The sequence below is a fragment of the Puma concolor genome, chromosome B1 (assembly GCF_028749965.1).
Source record: "Puma concolor isolate L17-30 chromosome B1, mPumCon1.1.hap2, whole genome shotgun sequence".
NCBI lineage: Eukaryota > Metazoa > Chordata > Mammalia > Carnivora > Felidae > Puma > Puma concolor.
The window spans coordinates 118,221,580-118,237,148 of record NC_141670.1 but is presented as its reverse complement, the minus strand read 5'-3'; the positions used below and the strand labels follow the sequence as shown (position 1 = coordinate 118,237,148).

General features: G+C 34.4%; 1 protein-coding gene across 1 annotated transcript in view; it reads left to right on the top strand.

Annotated features, from left to right (window-relative positions):
• Nucleotides 1–15,569, top strand: part of GSTCD (glutathione S-transferase C-terminal domain containing) — a 133,137-nt gene that overhangs the window by 26,073 nt on the left and 91,495 nt on the right. The gene's annotated exons all lie outside the window — the stretch shown is intronic.

Here is a 15,569-nt window from a genome sequence, read left to right as displayed (position 1 = left end):
CTCAGGCACCCCAAGAGTTTGTTTCTTCTTTTGTCTCTCTCTCTCTCTTATTTTTTTCCCTTTCCTTGTCTGTTTTGTTTCTTAAATTCCACATCTGAGTAAAGTTTTCATTTTATTTATATTATAAAAATTTCACATATATACATTGTTCAGATTAAACATTTCTAACATTTCCTACATTTGCTTTATCTATTCCTTTCTCTTTCTTTGCTGAAGTATTTTGAAGGATATTCCAGGTAACATGCCCTACATACATCTAAGAAATACTGACATCTTAGATAATTACCATGTTCTTATCATACCTAATAAAAATTATCAAGAATTCCTTGATCCTTTCATAACCAGTCCATAATCATTTTCCCCTAATTGTTTAAAGTATTGTTGGAAAAAATATTTTTATAGTTAGGGTTTTAGTTAAATAATTATATTTTTCATTGCTAGAAATTATATTTGGGTTGTTATAAAAACTTTTTCTTGCTCGTGTTTTAATTTCCTCTTTTCATAATTTTTTAAGCATAGTTATTTTATATTCTGTATTTGTTATTTCTAATATTCGATGTCCATTTAGATCTAATTTTGTTTGTTTTTTTCTGTTGACTTCACTCCTGGTGTTTTATTTCCCTAATAGTTTTGTAATCTTATATTGTGAATTCATTTTGGGAAGTTAAATCTGTGGGAATCTTGTGGGGCCTGGGTTAAGAATAAATTTCCACACAAAGGGGGCACCTGGGTGGCTCAGTCGGTTAAGCTTCTGACTTCAGCTCAGGTAGTGATCCCATGGTTCATAGGTTCGAGCCCCACGTCAGACTCTATGCTGACAGCTCAGCTTCGGATTCTGTGTCTCCTTCTCTCCCTGCCCCTCCCCTGCTTGAGTTCTGTCTGTCTGTCTGTCTCTCTCTCTCTCTCTGTCTCTCTCAAAAATAAACATTTAAAAAATTTTTTTCCACATTTCTTTGGAATTTCTTGCTGATGTCAGGCAACTCATGATACTAGAACTTAAGGCCAGTTAACATTAGCTTTTAAGCATGAGATTCCTTTAACCTTTTCATTTGGAGCTGAGGTTTAAACAGACAAATTACCTTTTATCATCTCCCTTTGCTATTAAATACGATTTTTTTTAATGCACCTTTTCATAGGGAATGTAGCTTTTCAAGGTTTCTGCCTTCATGTAGTGATATTAGTTCCCACTTTCCACAATGTTAGGGACCCAGGACCACCCTCTCTTCTTTGTCTTGCTATTAAAGCTTAAATCCCTATTAGCAAATACCCCTCCCAGCAGCTGTAATGTCTGTTCAAGATTATTACACTGCTTTTTAGTTCCTTTCCTCCTTGTTAACGCCCTGTGTATTTCCCTTTATTCTCAGAAATCCATTTAGACAGGCAAAGGATGATTGTTGAGTTTTACATACCATTTTAGGTGTTTTTAGGTGAGAGAATTTTTTTATATCTCATTGTTCTATTTCTTTAATTGTCCACTTATGTTTTAGTTTTAGACTAAGCCAAATAGAACTTTTGATTTCCAAATGCTCTTTGAAATTGTTTGTCTGCCTTTTTCATATTCTTTTCTTCTGTGATGCTTCCTAAATATCGCCTATATCTCACTAATCAATTCTATTCTGTCAGTCAAGGAGATAAGTTAGGATTTTTCCAGGATAGAATAAGATTTTGTTGGGCATTAAGAACTCTGGCTCGAAGATGTTTTATAGAAATGAAGTTCATTTTTTGTTCTTTGTTAAATATATGAAAAATAGTCACTAATGAATTTGTTAATGGTTTAGTTTTAAAAATTTTCTGAAATTCTGAAAATTTTAAATGTTTGTTTTTATTGACCTTGGATTGTTTCATGTACTCTGGTTACAGTATAGATTTTGAACAGGCTAAAACTGTAGTAAATGAAAATCAGATTTTCACGAATATTTATATTTACTAAGAAATGAATACAGAGATTTCTAAGTGCCACATGCTTTGCTTTACCCATAATTAATTTACTATGAAGCCAAAATATTATTTTCAGTTATTAATTGAGCAATCAATTATACCTGCTACCAACTCAGAGATCTAGCATTAAGCATTCAAGTCTGGTTGTTTTACTGGTTGGAACTGCATATCTAACAGAGTTCATGGAATATATTACTCATTATATCCCTTTAATTGGATCACCTAGTTTTCATAAATATTATGACAAACAAGGAACTGTAACAGCAGAGCTACATGATTTATTTACATTTCATTCACTGTTTCTTAAAAGCTTTATATAGTTTGTGTTAAAGTAAGGCAGAAATGTTGCACTGTAGATTTTCTGTTTTCAGTTCTGGCAGTTTCCACATTGCATGGTAATAGGATCATTGTGAAATGAAATTATTATATATATGGGTGTGGAGGTCACTGTGAAAGTGTTCTCATGATTTGTGGTCTGGTATTTTTAGAAGAGATTGAATTGTAATAAGATTTTATTAGTACTAGGTTCATTTGGATGTCACAAAGGCCGACTCCTTATGTGGAATCCGCTGAATTGCATCAAGATTATGGTACATATTATAAGAATCATTCTCTTTACTAACAAAGGCTATATTAATAATTATATAGCCTATATAATAATTATATAGCCTATATTAATAATTATATAGCCTATATAATTAATAATTATATAGCCTAATTATCATGATGGAGTCTAATTTGTTTCTTAAGCCTGTCTAATCTCCCAACCTCTGTTCTTACCCATTTCTCTCCCCACATCTTACATACCATTCCCTGAACTTTTCAGTTTCCCTTATATGACCTGTATCTATTGTCTCCATGCCTTCACTTTTGTTTTTCCTTCAGTCTTAAATATTCTTCTTCCCACTTCGCATTCTATTGAAATTATACTTATTTTTTAAAGATCAACTCAAATGCTGCTTCCTCCATTAAGCCTTTTGCATGGGCTATGGAGTCAGCCTGTCTGAGTTTCATACCTGTACTTCTAACTAACTGGATAATCTATGGCCAGATTTTCAACTTCTCTGTGCTTCAATTGCCTCATCTGCAGAATGGGGATAAAATAGTATTTACCTTAATGAGATTGTTGGTACATTTAATGAATGAATATATAAAGCACTTAGTACAATATATTAGACAGAATTAGTCACTCCCTCTCAACATTCCTTAGTACTTTCTTATACTTCATTTTTGGTACATATAGTATGCTTCTCTTACACTCTGTTTATATGCATGTTTTCCTTCTCTAATAGACTGTGAGCTCTTTGAATATAGGATGACTACTCAATATTTTTTTTATTAATCTCAATTGAATTGAGACTACAGATCCCTTTTTGTTAACTTCCCAAATTCCTGCTTAAACCAGGCGACTTTGAATCCTTTTGTCTCATTGTCTCTTAAAGGGCTAAAATAATTGAGATTATTTAGTTTGAAGGAAAGAGAACTGAAGATTTAATTTATACCATCATTATTACCGTTGTCATTATTATTATAACTACTACTGCTATTACTATTATATTTTACGGACTGTTTGGAAATCAGTTGTAGATTACACTACTTTACTTCTAAAAACTTAACTATCTGCTTTAAGAACAAAGACATTTTCTTAGTCCTTTTCTCATAGCCATAGCACAATTATTGAAACAGGACATATAATTCAGTACATGCTATTATCTAATCCAAAGTCCAGTTGGTTGTAGTATGTGTAATTGATATGTCACTTTAAGCACCCAGGCACCCCATCAGTTTAGTTCCTTTAATGTGAAGTAGTTTCCTAGCCTTTCTTTATCTTTCAACATGGACTGTTTTGAAGAGTTCAGGCCAGTTTTTTTGTAGAACATTTCTCAAATTTGATTTGTCTAGTTTCCTCATGCTTAGATTCAGGTTCTGCATTTTGGCAGGAACACCACAGGAGTGAAGTGGTGGCCTTCTCAGTGCATCATAACAGAAAGCACATTACATCAGTGTGGGCCCAGCGATGGTAACTTTAATCACTCGGTTAAGGTGGTATCTTCCAGGTATCTCTACTGTCATGTTACCATTTTGCTCTATTGAATTAATAAGTAGTTTCTGGGGAGATGTTTGAGACTATATAATGTCTTGTTTTTAAAATTTCATTCACTAGTTTACATTCATTTGATGCTTTCCCTGTGATAGTTACAAAATGGTGCTTTTTCAGCTTTATCATCCTTCTGTATGTATTAGTTGCCACCCAACTGTAAGAACATTTTCCCATCTATCATCTGTGTATCTATTATCAGTATCGACTCAGGAATTCTTTTATTAAATAAGTTGTAACCCATCATGGTTGGTCTTTGGAGGGAGTTGGATCCAAGGTGGAGAAAGGAAGGACTAAATAACCTTTGCCCCTATCAGTGATTCTTAACCAGGTTCTTACCAACCCCAGGGGACATGGCAAATAGCATGACTTATTGTTGTTTTGACAGATGGTCAGGGATGCTTAAACTTCACCATTTCAAAGAATTGTCTCACCCTTATGCTACAGTATAAGTAGTGCTCTCCTTGGGGGAATCTAAAACATACAAGCTTGTTTTAGGGCCTCTAGGCAAGGTATATAGAAGCTTCATTGTCCTAAGCCATTGCTTTTCAAACTAAGACATCCATCAAAATCATTTAGAAGGCTTATTAAAACAGATTGCTGGCAACTAACCCTGAGTTTCTCATACAGTTCTCAGATGGGGCCCTATAATTTGCATTTCTAAGAAGTATCCAACTAATGCTGCTTCTGCTGCTCTGGGGCCCACACTGTGAAGTAATTACTATAGATAACTGAAATAGTACATGCATTAGCTGCTTTGATTTCAACTTTTGCCACCAAAATAAGATGAACAACGAGGTCAAAGCTGTCTAAATTTTTTCTTTACAAACTAAAAAATTAATTTTCTGTTTTCAGCATGCATTACATCAAATATAAGAGTTGGTACAAACCTCTGAACTATTTGGTAGCTATGAAAAGTTCTACTTTAGGCCAGGTATACTAAAATTATACTAACAAATTTAAGTGAAAGTAGATGTATCTTATGTAGAAATAGCTGTCTCTTTTAAGAATTTTTTTCCCAAAATATTAATCTTAGATTTACACTAGATAAAATTAGCATATTTGTTTTCTTACTTTTACAATGTAAGAATATATTCCTCCCAACATTTATTGTTTATATTGAATAGCTTTAGATTAATAATAGCCATTACATTTTGAACTTCTTGGCATTTAACATACTAAAAGCACACCAAGAGAATGAGATCAAAGGTTTTTTTTTTTTTTTTTTTTCTATTTTCTGGGAAAAAATTTTCCTAAAATAAATGTTTTCCATTTTTCTAAGTTATACTTAGCTGTGAAATCCAAAACCTGACTATATTTGCCTCAGAAGCCTACAAATTTGTAACTATTTTCTCTTCTTTCAAGGGTAAGGTTCTCAACAAGCATTTTGGTGCTTTACCAAAAGTAACACAACTTTTATTTAAAGTGCGATTTAATCTGAAACTAAAAGCCCCTAGAAGGTAGTATATATAAATATAGAAAGAATTTATATTAAGTAGTTTAAAATATAACAAGGTTGAAAAGAACAAGTTTGTTATTTGCTTAGTAGTACTCTTTTGATTAGTGCCAAACACTAATATATAGGTGTAGAGACTGAGATAGAAAGAGATAAATCACATATGTATAAGTTACATAGTATGTATATGAATGATTTAGAGCCGACCATGTGTTAAATTCATCTCCTTTTCTAGTATAAAGTTAGAGAAGTCAGCTAGAGTAATAAAGAAGTCATTGAAGTGGGAGAGAGGTGGGTAAAATTTTACTAGGCAAATTCTTCCAATTATAATAGCATTAGACATTCCTTTTATAAAAATGTTAGTCTTGGGGCACCTGGGTGGCTCCGTTGGTTGAGTGTCTGACTCTTGATTGTGGCTCAGGTCATGTTCCCAGGGCCGTAGGATCAAGCCCCATATCAGGCACTGTGCTGAGCATGGAATCTGCTAAAGATTCTCTCTCTCTCCCCACCTCAGCCCCTCTCCCATGCTCACACACTCTCTCTCCAAAAAAAGAAAGAAAGAAAGAAAAAGAACTCTTACACATGACACCAAAAGCATGATCCATAAAATTTTTTTTATAAATTGGACTTCATTAAAATTAAAAATGTTTGCTCTGCCAAAAACTCTGTTAAAAGCATAATAAAACAAACCGAAGACTGGAAGAAAATATTTGCAAACTGAAAAAATAAATCTGACACAGAACTTAGATATGGAATACATAAAGAACTCTCAAAACTTGACAGTAAAAAACAAACAAAAAATTCTTTTTTTAGGAAATTAGAAAATGGGCAAAAGAGATGAACAGACATTTTACCAAAGAGGATCTATGCAGTTGGCATATATGCATATGAGCTATCATTATTTATACACCTCTCAGAATGGCTAAAAAAAAAAAAAAAAAAAGTAACAGCACCAAATGTTGAGGAGGGTGTGGAGAAACTGAATCATTCATGCATTGCCAGCTATGAATATAAAATGGTACAGCCCCTCTGGAAAATCATTTGTCGTTTTTTTTTTTTTTTTTCTACAAAACTACACATATAGTTACCACAAAACTCAACAGTTACACTGTTGGGCATTTATCCCAAAGAAATGAAACCTTATATTCATGCAAAAACCTGCATATGAATATTCATAGCAACTTTATTCTTAATAACCCCAGTCTGCAAACAATCCAAGTGTTCTTCAGTGCGTGAATGATTAAACAAATTCTGATGAGCCTATGTATAGAAGATCACTCTGCATTAGAAAGGACTGGACTATTGATACTTGGATGAATCTCAAGAATTCATTAGTTAATGAAAAAGTCCCCACTCAAAAAGTTGCCTATACTATGTGATTGAATTTATTAAACATTCTCAAAATGATAAAACCAGGGAGATGAAGAACAGATTAATGGTTGGTAGGGAACAGAGATTGGCACAGCACAGTGCTGCTTGTAAAGGGAGTTCCCTTGTGATAAGGTGGTTACATCAATCTATATATTGGATCATATTGCATAAAACTATGCATACATTCACAAATGAATGCATATAAAAGCTGAGCAATGTCTGTAGTTAACAGTATTGCAACAGAACAGCTTCCTAGTTTTAATTTTTTTTTTTTTTACATTTATTCATTTTTGAGAGACAGAGCACAAGCAGGGGAGGGTCAGAGAGAGAGGGAGACACAGAATCTGAAGCAGGCTCCAGGCTCCAAGCTGTCAGCACAGAGCCTGAAGCTGGGCTGGAACTCACAAACCGCGAGGTCATGACCTGAGCCGAAGTCGGACGCTCAACCTACTGAGCCACCCAGATGCCCCAACACCTTCCTAGTTTTAATATTATACTATAATTATATAAGATGTCACCACTGAGAAAGTTGGGTGAAATGTTCATGGGACTCTATATACTATTTTTGCAACTTCCTGTGAATCTGCAGTTATTTTAAAATAAAAAGTTAAAAATGTAATTTAAGTAAAAATATTGGAAAAGATAAAGAAATAAAGATGATTGAAATATTTCTCAGCTCATCTTTTTCAAAAATATTTTTCAGAAAACTTCTGGAGGTCATTTTTAAGACAGATGGTAGTTTGATAAAAGGCTCAAACTGCAAAGACATCTTAATGTATTTCCTTTAAAAAGGAGTGCAATGCAATGCTAATATACACACATAAACATTGACTTTAACTTTGACAGTCCTGTATCACAGGTTGCTATTCTCAAGCTCCCAGAGCTTTGGAGAAAGCCAAATTGTCATAGCATAATTTGAGCTTCTTTATTTCAATATTGCTCCAAAATAGTGATTAGTATGGTCTAGGAATAGCTCAAGTATTAATCCTGGCTGAGTTTGCACTGGGGCTCCTGCCCTGCCACCAGAAAACTTCAAGGTTCCTTGAGGATGTCTTTGTGTCATATACGTTATAGGGATACAGATGTTACCTTCATGAGTAGAGAAAGTTCTTTCATAATGAAAGCTTAGCAGTGTCCAATTTCAATTATACATTTGCATTTCAAAGTACTGAAAAATGGGACTGAGTTTTGTTTTGACTGTCAAAATGGTTGAGTGAATAAGTTTATTTTGAACTTTAAATCAGCTCAGTCACATGTGCAAATGACACAGTTGTAAAACACTGTGCTACTAACTAAAATCTCTGGAACCACTTTGTGTAAACAAGGCCTGAAAAAGAGTCGCAAGATTAAATTCAAGTTTTATTGCTTCAAAGTCCTCAACCATAATAAGTACCGGGCCACTATCTACCATTGAGGCAATAATTCTTTAGCTAGGGTAACAGTGATAAAATGTGCTCTTAGCTTTGGTACCTTAAATCCACATAGCATCGAGCTTGCTGGGTTTTTTATCTCTTCTTTTCTTTTTCTGTTTTTAGGAAAATACAATGCTTTTTTTTTTTTTTTAAGTGTACTTAACCATGGCATGTGATTAAAGAAAAAAAGTTAAAAGTCTTTTTTTCTCTTGGAACTAGATTTGCTATAATTCTTCCCAGTATTATGTTATGCTTTGTTCTATTCTCTAGGGTTAGACTTCAAGAACCCTATGTATATACCATGTTTTTTAGTATTTTGCAAGCAGAGCCTATGATGATTGATTACCAAGAAAGGTTTTAATGGCCAGTTCATCTAGGATGGATTATATAGGATCTTCTGAGAGTATTGCTTTTTGAAATAAAAGTATTTGACATGTAGTATCTCTGTGATTAAACAAAATTATCTGATTTTAATTTGATTAGGTCATATGTAGAATGTAAAAATTACTTAGAAACTTTTTTGTTTGTGTAGAAATGAACAAATTGAGAATTTATTGAACAACTGAGATTTGTGTCCATTCCTAACTCCACTAAGTCATTTATTTATTTTTTATTTTTTTTAAAGTTTATTCATTTTGAGAGAGACAGAGAGAGCAAAGTGGGGAAGGGGCAGAGATAGAGGAAGAGAGAGACTTCCAAGCAGACTCCACACCGTCAGCATGGAGCCCAATGTGGGGCTCGAACTCACGAAATATGTGATCATGACCTAAGCCGAAATCAAGAGTTGGATGCTTAACCGACTGAGCCACCCGGGCGCCTCTCCACTAAAGTTGTTTACAATGGCACTAGGCAATTTTAAAAGTTATTGTGGTTTGTTTTTGGAATATTATAGATTCACTAATAAGAAACCACAGATTATCTATTTGAGGGAATATTGTTAAAACTGATTATGTTTCAGAAATTGAGTTGCTTCAAAAGGTTGAGATAGGATTTATGTGAGTAATGAAATGCTTATTTCTGAAAACTAGTCCGAGGCAAGTGTTCTAATCTCTTCAGTTTGTGTTGAAATATGGTTGGAGCGGGGCCACAGTAATTCAGGAAGACCTTTCTGATAAACAGATCTGGAGCATTGTACTAGTCCTGCTATGTTTCCAGCAGAACCTGAGTTCTCTTAGGACTGGAGATTTGTACCCACTTCAAGATAAGACTTTTCCTAAGAGTTTCTTCCAGGTTTTCCTTTAAGAGTTTTTCCAATGGTCACTGATAATGGGTACTGTAATGACCGGCTTTGATATTTTAGAACAAGGCATATTTGGATGAAACTTCCAGGAATGTTGCATTTATTATTAATGGACAAATTTTCAGTGAGCACCCATTTTAAGTGGAGCAAAACTTACTGTTAGTGTCATCCAGCAGCAATGAAAATAGGGAAGAATCTTTCCCATAAAACAAACATCTGCAGTATTTTGTTTCAGTGTTGAACATCATTTCTAATGAAGACAAATGAAAAAGCAACTCTGAACACTTGCAGAGTTATTTACAGTCATATGTAAACTATATGTAACGTTGCTCTGAAAGCAATGACAACTTCTGTTTATAATTAATCCAAAACCAGCACTGTATTAATACTATTACATACATTGGCAAAAAGGTATTTCCTCATATAATTTAGTTCCTGGATTGCCTTTCCAGATTTCGTCTGAATATTTCACACTAAATAACTTAGTTTTTAAGGTTAAAAATTCTTGATATTGCTTAACTTTCAAGAATTATGTTTTAAAAAGGTTAAATGTTTATAATCACGTTTAGAAGACAGAGGGAAAACTAATGATGTGGATCTTTATTTTTCTGCTGATGGAAACTAATTAGTATTATTCATTTCAGCTTTAATTGGCATTCTCTGTGCTGGTCCCAGACATTTATGATTAAAATCAGCTCAACAACACAATGAACTATTTTTTTCTGCACTTTGAACCAGCTCTTCTTACCACTGAAACCCATTCATTATTTTTATTTAATTAGGCCTAATTCACATTGGAGAGATACTTGAAGCAAGGAGATGTCCCTAATAGCTATTACAATCACAATAGCTCACAGGCTCTGCAATAATTTAATTGCTAAAGATTGAATCATCAGAAGAATTAAAAAAAAAATTATCCTTAACCATAGGACAAAAGTGTAGTCATAAACAGAAAGCTGTCATTATTTAAATGGCAGAAGAGTACAGTATTAGTAACCCAGAGCATAATGTTTCTAGATGTGAATTTTATGTACTTATTTGAGGAAAATTACTAAATTAGTTTTTATGTTGAAACCAGTGATTACATTAGAAAGTTGGCTGTAAGTGCAAACTTTTGTACCTAGGAATTTTTGCATATGCTTACATAGCAAATATTTTACGAAACTAGGTAAAGTCAATTCCCAGGACAACTCTTTATCTTAAAAAGAAGTTACTTTATATGAAAGTTTTACTTTGACTTGTCTCTTGCAGTAAGAAAATAAAGGTATTTTTGTACACAGTGTGCACATTTAGCAAACTAGGCATGAAAAACTATTTGTGGGGTTTTTTGATGGAGAAAGATTAGATAGAGCCAAGTCCTCTTATTTATTTTAAACAACTTCATTGACTAAATACTCTCATTCCCTTGGGGACATATTCACACTTAATTTTTTTCAACAAAACAAGGAAAGAAAAGAAAACCAAGCTGCCAAAGGCAGTATTAAAGAAAATGACTTAGAGATTTGCTTTCCAGTCATGCCTATCTGTTTTCATCAGGTCTAGATGGTTTACTGTAAAATTAGGTAATTGTTGGATTATTTGGACTATGATCTAGCCAAAAAGATGTTTTAAAATATTTTCTTCATTTATAAAATAAGTGCTTTTGAGAAGTTTCTTTCAAGTGACCTTAAAGCTCATTAAAAGTAATATTCAAATTTACACAGCTACTTTTCATTAGTCATTAGATTCTGGTTTACACCCTCGATCACGCTTTTTAAAAAGTGATTGTATGAGTCAGATTCCCAGTAGGACAAGATGGCACTTTCATATTGGGATCATTTAGGAAGAAATTTATATGTAGAGGGATTGATTACAAAGTTGTAGACAGGGTATCCTGAACCATGAAAAGAAAGGGAAGAAACCCAGGGTCAGTAGCTGTAGAGCTGTTTCCACCTGTAGGCCTGGAGAGGACGCAGAGGAAAGTCCCATACAGCAAGCTGCTTGGAGAGGGGCAGGAACTTTCAGGCAAAAGAAGAGGCAGCCTCAGGTGACTGTAGTGGTGACAGCCAGAGGAAAAATACCCTGCCCTTGTTCTCCTTTCCCATTACCATATGTCTGATCTGCTGGGGCTTCTCATTGACCAAACCCATCTGAATGCTGGTGGGCAAGGAAGTCTGTTGATACAACCCACTCAAGTCAACCTCCAAGGCAGAGAGCCGGTTGAATTTGGAGGGCCAAACTAAGATATCAGGCAAAGTAATTGCAAAAATTCACTAGAGACACACTAGCGATCACATTTGAGCCTCATGGGATTAAGCAACATACATCATGTAACATACAATCGCGACACGTCGTCAGTCAGCTGAGACTAGAACTCCATCTCTGCATCCACTATGCTTCATAAGTATCCCATACTTACCTCTTACAGCATATGTACAGGTCTTGTGTGTGAAATTACACCAGTTTGTATTGTTATCTTACCAAAATTAATAATATTGGGAATTTATTAGCTGGGGATTGGGGTTTGCCCATATTAGGAATGTTTTGGAATAGTATTTCATCTCACAAAACTTATTTCAGTCCATACTATAACTTCCTGAAAATTACTTTCAGTGACCAAACATGTTATAGAAAACTGCTATTTTTTGTGATTTTTAAGTCCTACAGATGTGGGGTACAGTGAAAAGAGGAATTATAATAACCCTCTGACTATAGGAGTCTTTGCTGAAGTGGCTTAAAATTTGGAACTTATTTGGTTAAAATTAAAAGCAGTAAAACTCTTAATATATTAAGAATTTCCATTCCCAAGATGAATTCTACCCTTCGTTGTTAAAATATGGTTACTGTTAACATGTTCAGCTGTTTTCTTACCTTATTCTTTTCACTGTTCTATTAATACCATCTGGTCATATTATACCAATTAATTTCCCACTTGTTGAATGCACTTGTGTTCTATCAGGAGTAAGGGTTGCAGATTATGGAGCATGTCTTCAAACTCTGCTCACATTCTGGAAACACTTGATCACAATGCTCACTCTGAAATCAAAGATCTTGCTCATGAACAACAATTTTTGTGCCACGTCTGACATAAATGGTCTCCGTGCATTCTAGATATCCCCTCCTCTCTCATAGAACTTGAATGGTTAGCAATTATGAACAAACTCTTAAACCAAAACAGTTATATTTATGTAGCTTACTCCTCAGGTCTTTTATATCACTATATCAAGGAGTAGAAATGGTCAATGTCAGCTGAGTTTTTCTGCTGCATCTGTGATGATAATATTTTATTGCAAATATTGCATGTACCCAACCTACTCCACAAAGAAATACATTCCCTTGATTTTCTACTAGTGAGAGGCTGTTGTTAGGTTTTTTTTTTTAATTTTTTAATATTTATTTATTTTTGAGAGTGAGAGAGAGAGACAAAGTGTGAGCAGGGGAGGGGCAGAGAGAGAAGGAGACACAGAATCCGAATCAGGCTCCAGGCTCTGAGCTGTCAGCACAGAGCCCGACACGGGGCTTGAACTCACGAACTGCGAGATCATGACCTGAGCCAAAGTCAGACGCTTAACCGACTGAGCCACCCAGGCGCCCCAGCTCTTGTTAGGTTTGAATGCCTGTTGCATATAAAAGGTCCTAGTACCAAAAAAAAAAAAAAAAAAAAAAGAAAAAAAGAAAAAAAGAAAAAAGAAAAAAAAGACCATTTCAATATAAATGCAACATTTTCTCTTTATTAGAAAACAATCAACTATAATTAGTCAAAGAGTATTCTAGCTTTATAAATACTTTTAGTGAACCTTTAAACATTTCTGTTCATCCTTTCCTTTTTACCAGGCAGTGTGACAGCACGTGCCATTTGTTGTCCAAATATAGTAAAGAATTCAGCTATTTCATATAGGTATAGTGTTTGCTTTTAGAAAATTAATTTAAGAATTTTGAAGCATAATACAACCATCTTGCTAATAGAGCTGGTAATTTTTAATGATTCCATAATATTTCACCTAGTATTGAATGTATTTTGCTTAATTATCTGCTATTGAGTATAAAGTTGCTCACCACTATCACACTACAAATAGCACAACAATGAAAAACATCCTGCGCATAGCTTTTCCTATTCTTTGAATTTTTTCCGAGAAGTAAGTTGACCGAATGAAAGTGTGTGAACAGTTTTGTTACTTAATGATACATATTGTTAATTATTTTCTAAAAGGACTTTAACTAATTTATGTTGCCATCAACAATGTTCAGGAGCCCCTGCTTCACTCCCACCTTCCCAGGCATTAGTTTGTCACCTTTTTTTTTTTTTTTTTTTTTTTTTGGTAATTTTTACAGGCTAATAGGGACAACTTGTTTCATTTTGTTACAAAACTTGTTCATTTGTCAGACTTGTTCATTTGCTATTTTCTCATAACATGGTTGGATATTTGTATTTATTTCTCTTAATACCTGCTTCTTGTCAATCTGAATGAGTTCTTTAATATAATAAATATGTTAATCTTATGTTTATTTGCTAAAGATATTTTTCTCAGGATATTGTTGCCTTTATCATTTTAATTAGTGATATGTTTTTCTTAAAGCTAAGAAATGCCGCAGGTTCTGTGTTTTAGTTCCGTTTTGTATATAGGAAACTGCAGTGGAAATGGGCAGTTTCTGTAGGTTCTTAAAGAGTGTGACAATCTCAGGCTAAACAATAGCATAGAGCCTGTAAGCTCTAGAAGTCACCTAGCGATGTGAGATCAGAAATCTGAGATTTTTTTAAGCTGAGATTTTTTAAGGTTTTGTTTTTTTTTTAATTTTCTATTTGCTCTACCTTAACTCTTTAGCAAAGTCTTTTTTTTTTTTTTTTTAATGCCATCCATCTCCATTGTACTAATGGGAGCCCAAGTAAGTTTAAGTTTTGTTTGTTTATTGAGAGAATAACATGTCCTCAGAAGGCAGCATGAAGGTGGTGCTGGAAGTTCAAGTGAACCCCACTTGAAAGGTGAAGTTTAAGGGGACAGAGTTGAGTCTTCTTGGTCCAGTTGTCTCTTACTCATGGACAGTTAAACCACAGCAGTTGTTTTTAGTCTCAGTAATAAAGGAGAATCCCCTGCCAGTTGCTATCTCCCTTGTCCAGGCTGAGCTCCGTGAGGCTGGGAGCAGGTATTTGTGTTTGTAACTCTTATGCCTCCCTGAGCGACCAGCACAAAGAAGACAGAGAGTCATACTTGAATGAAATAATGAATTGTAGGGAGGAAATATAGTATGCGAGGCAGTTGGAGTTGAAAATATATATATTACTGAAATCTGACCACTGAGTGTCCTCAGTGGAAGAAAATGATAAATTAAAATTCTAAGGTCTGATTTTTTAAATATTACTGAAAGAGGGCCGCCTGGGTAGTGCAGTCGGTTAAGCTTCCGACTCTTGATCTCGGCCCAGGTCATGATCTCATAGTTCATGAATTCAAGCTCCGCATCGCGCTCTATGCTGATGGCGCAGAGCCTGATTGAGATTGTTTCTCCTTCTCTCTGCCCCTCCCCCACTTGTTCTCTCTCTCTCTCTCTCTCTCTCTCTCTCTCTCTCTCAAAATAAATAAATATAAAAAAATAAATAAAATGTTACTGAAAGTAACAACAATGTCTGCAAACATTTATATGGACTCCAAACAAAAAAGGAGATTTTTTTTTCCATTATTAGATTGTGGCTCTTGTTTTTTAATGGGGTGGTTAGTGAAGTGAAATATACTAATTCATCAAAACCAGTGTTTTGAGATAACTCAGTCTTACAATTGTGTCCCCAAATAGCAGAGCATGATAGTTTTTGCATATCTTCCTCAGTAGGCCATCTCACTGGGCCTGTGAAACAGTGCTGAAGTAGGAAACCTGTGTGTTCTCTGCCTTCACAGTATGAAGAAGACTGGTTCAGAAAACTGTGTTATGCAACCTAGTAATTGAGTAAGTTAATGGTGCAAGCATTTTGCTAAGATTTGGGGGAAAAAAGTAAAAGAAAGTAAGAAAGGAAGGAAAAGGAAAGGAAAGAAAAGAAAGAAAAAAGAAAAGAAAGGAAGAAAGAAACAAGGGAGAATTCAGGGATAA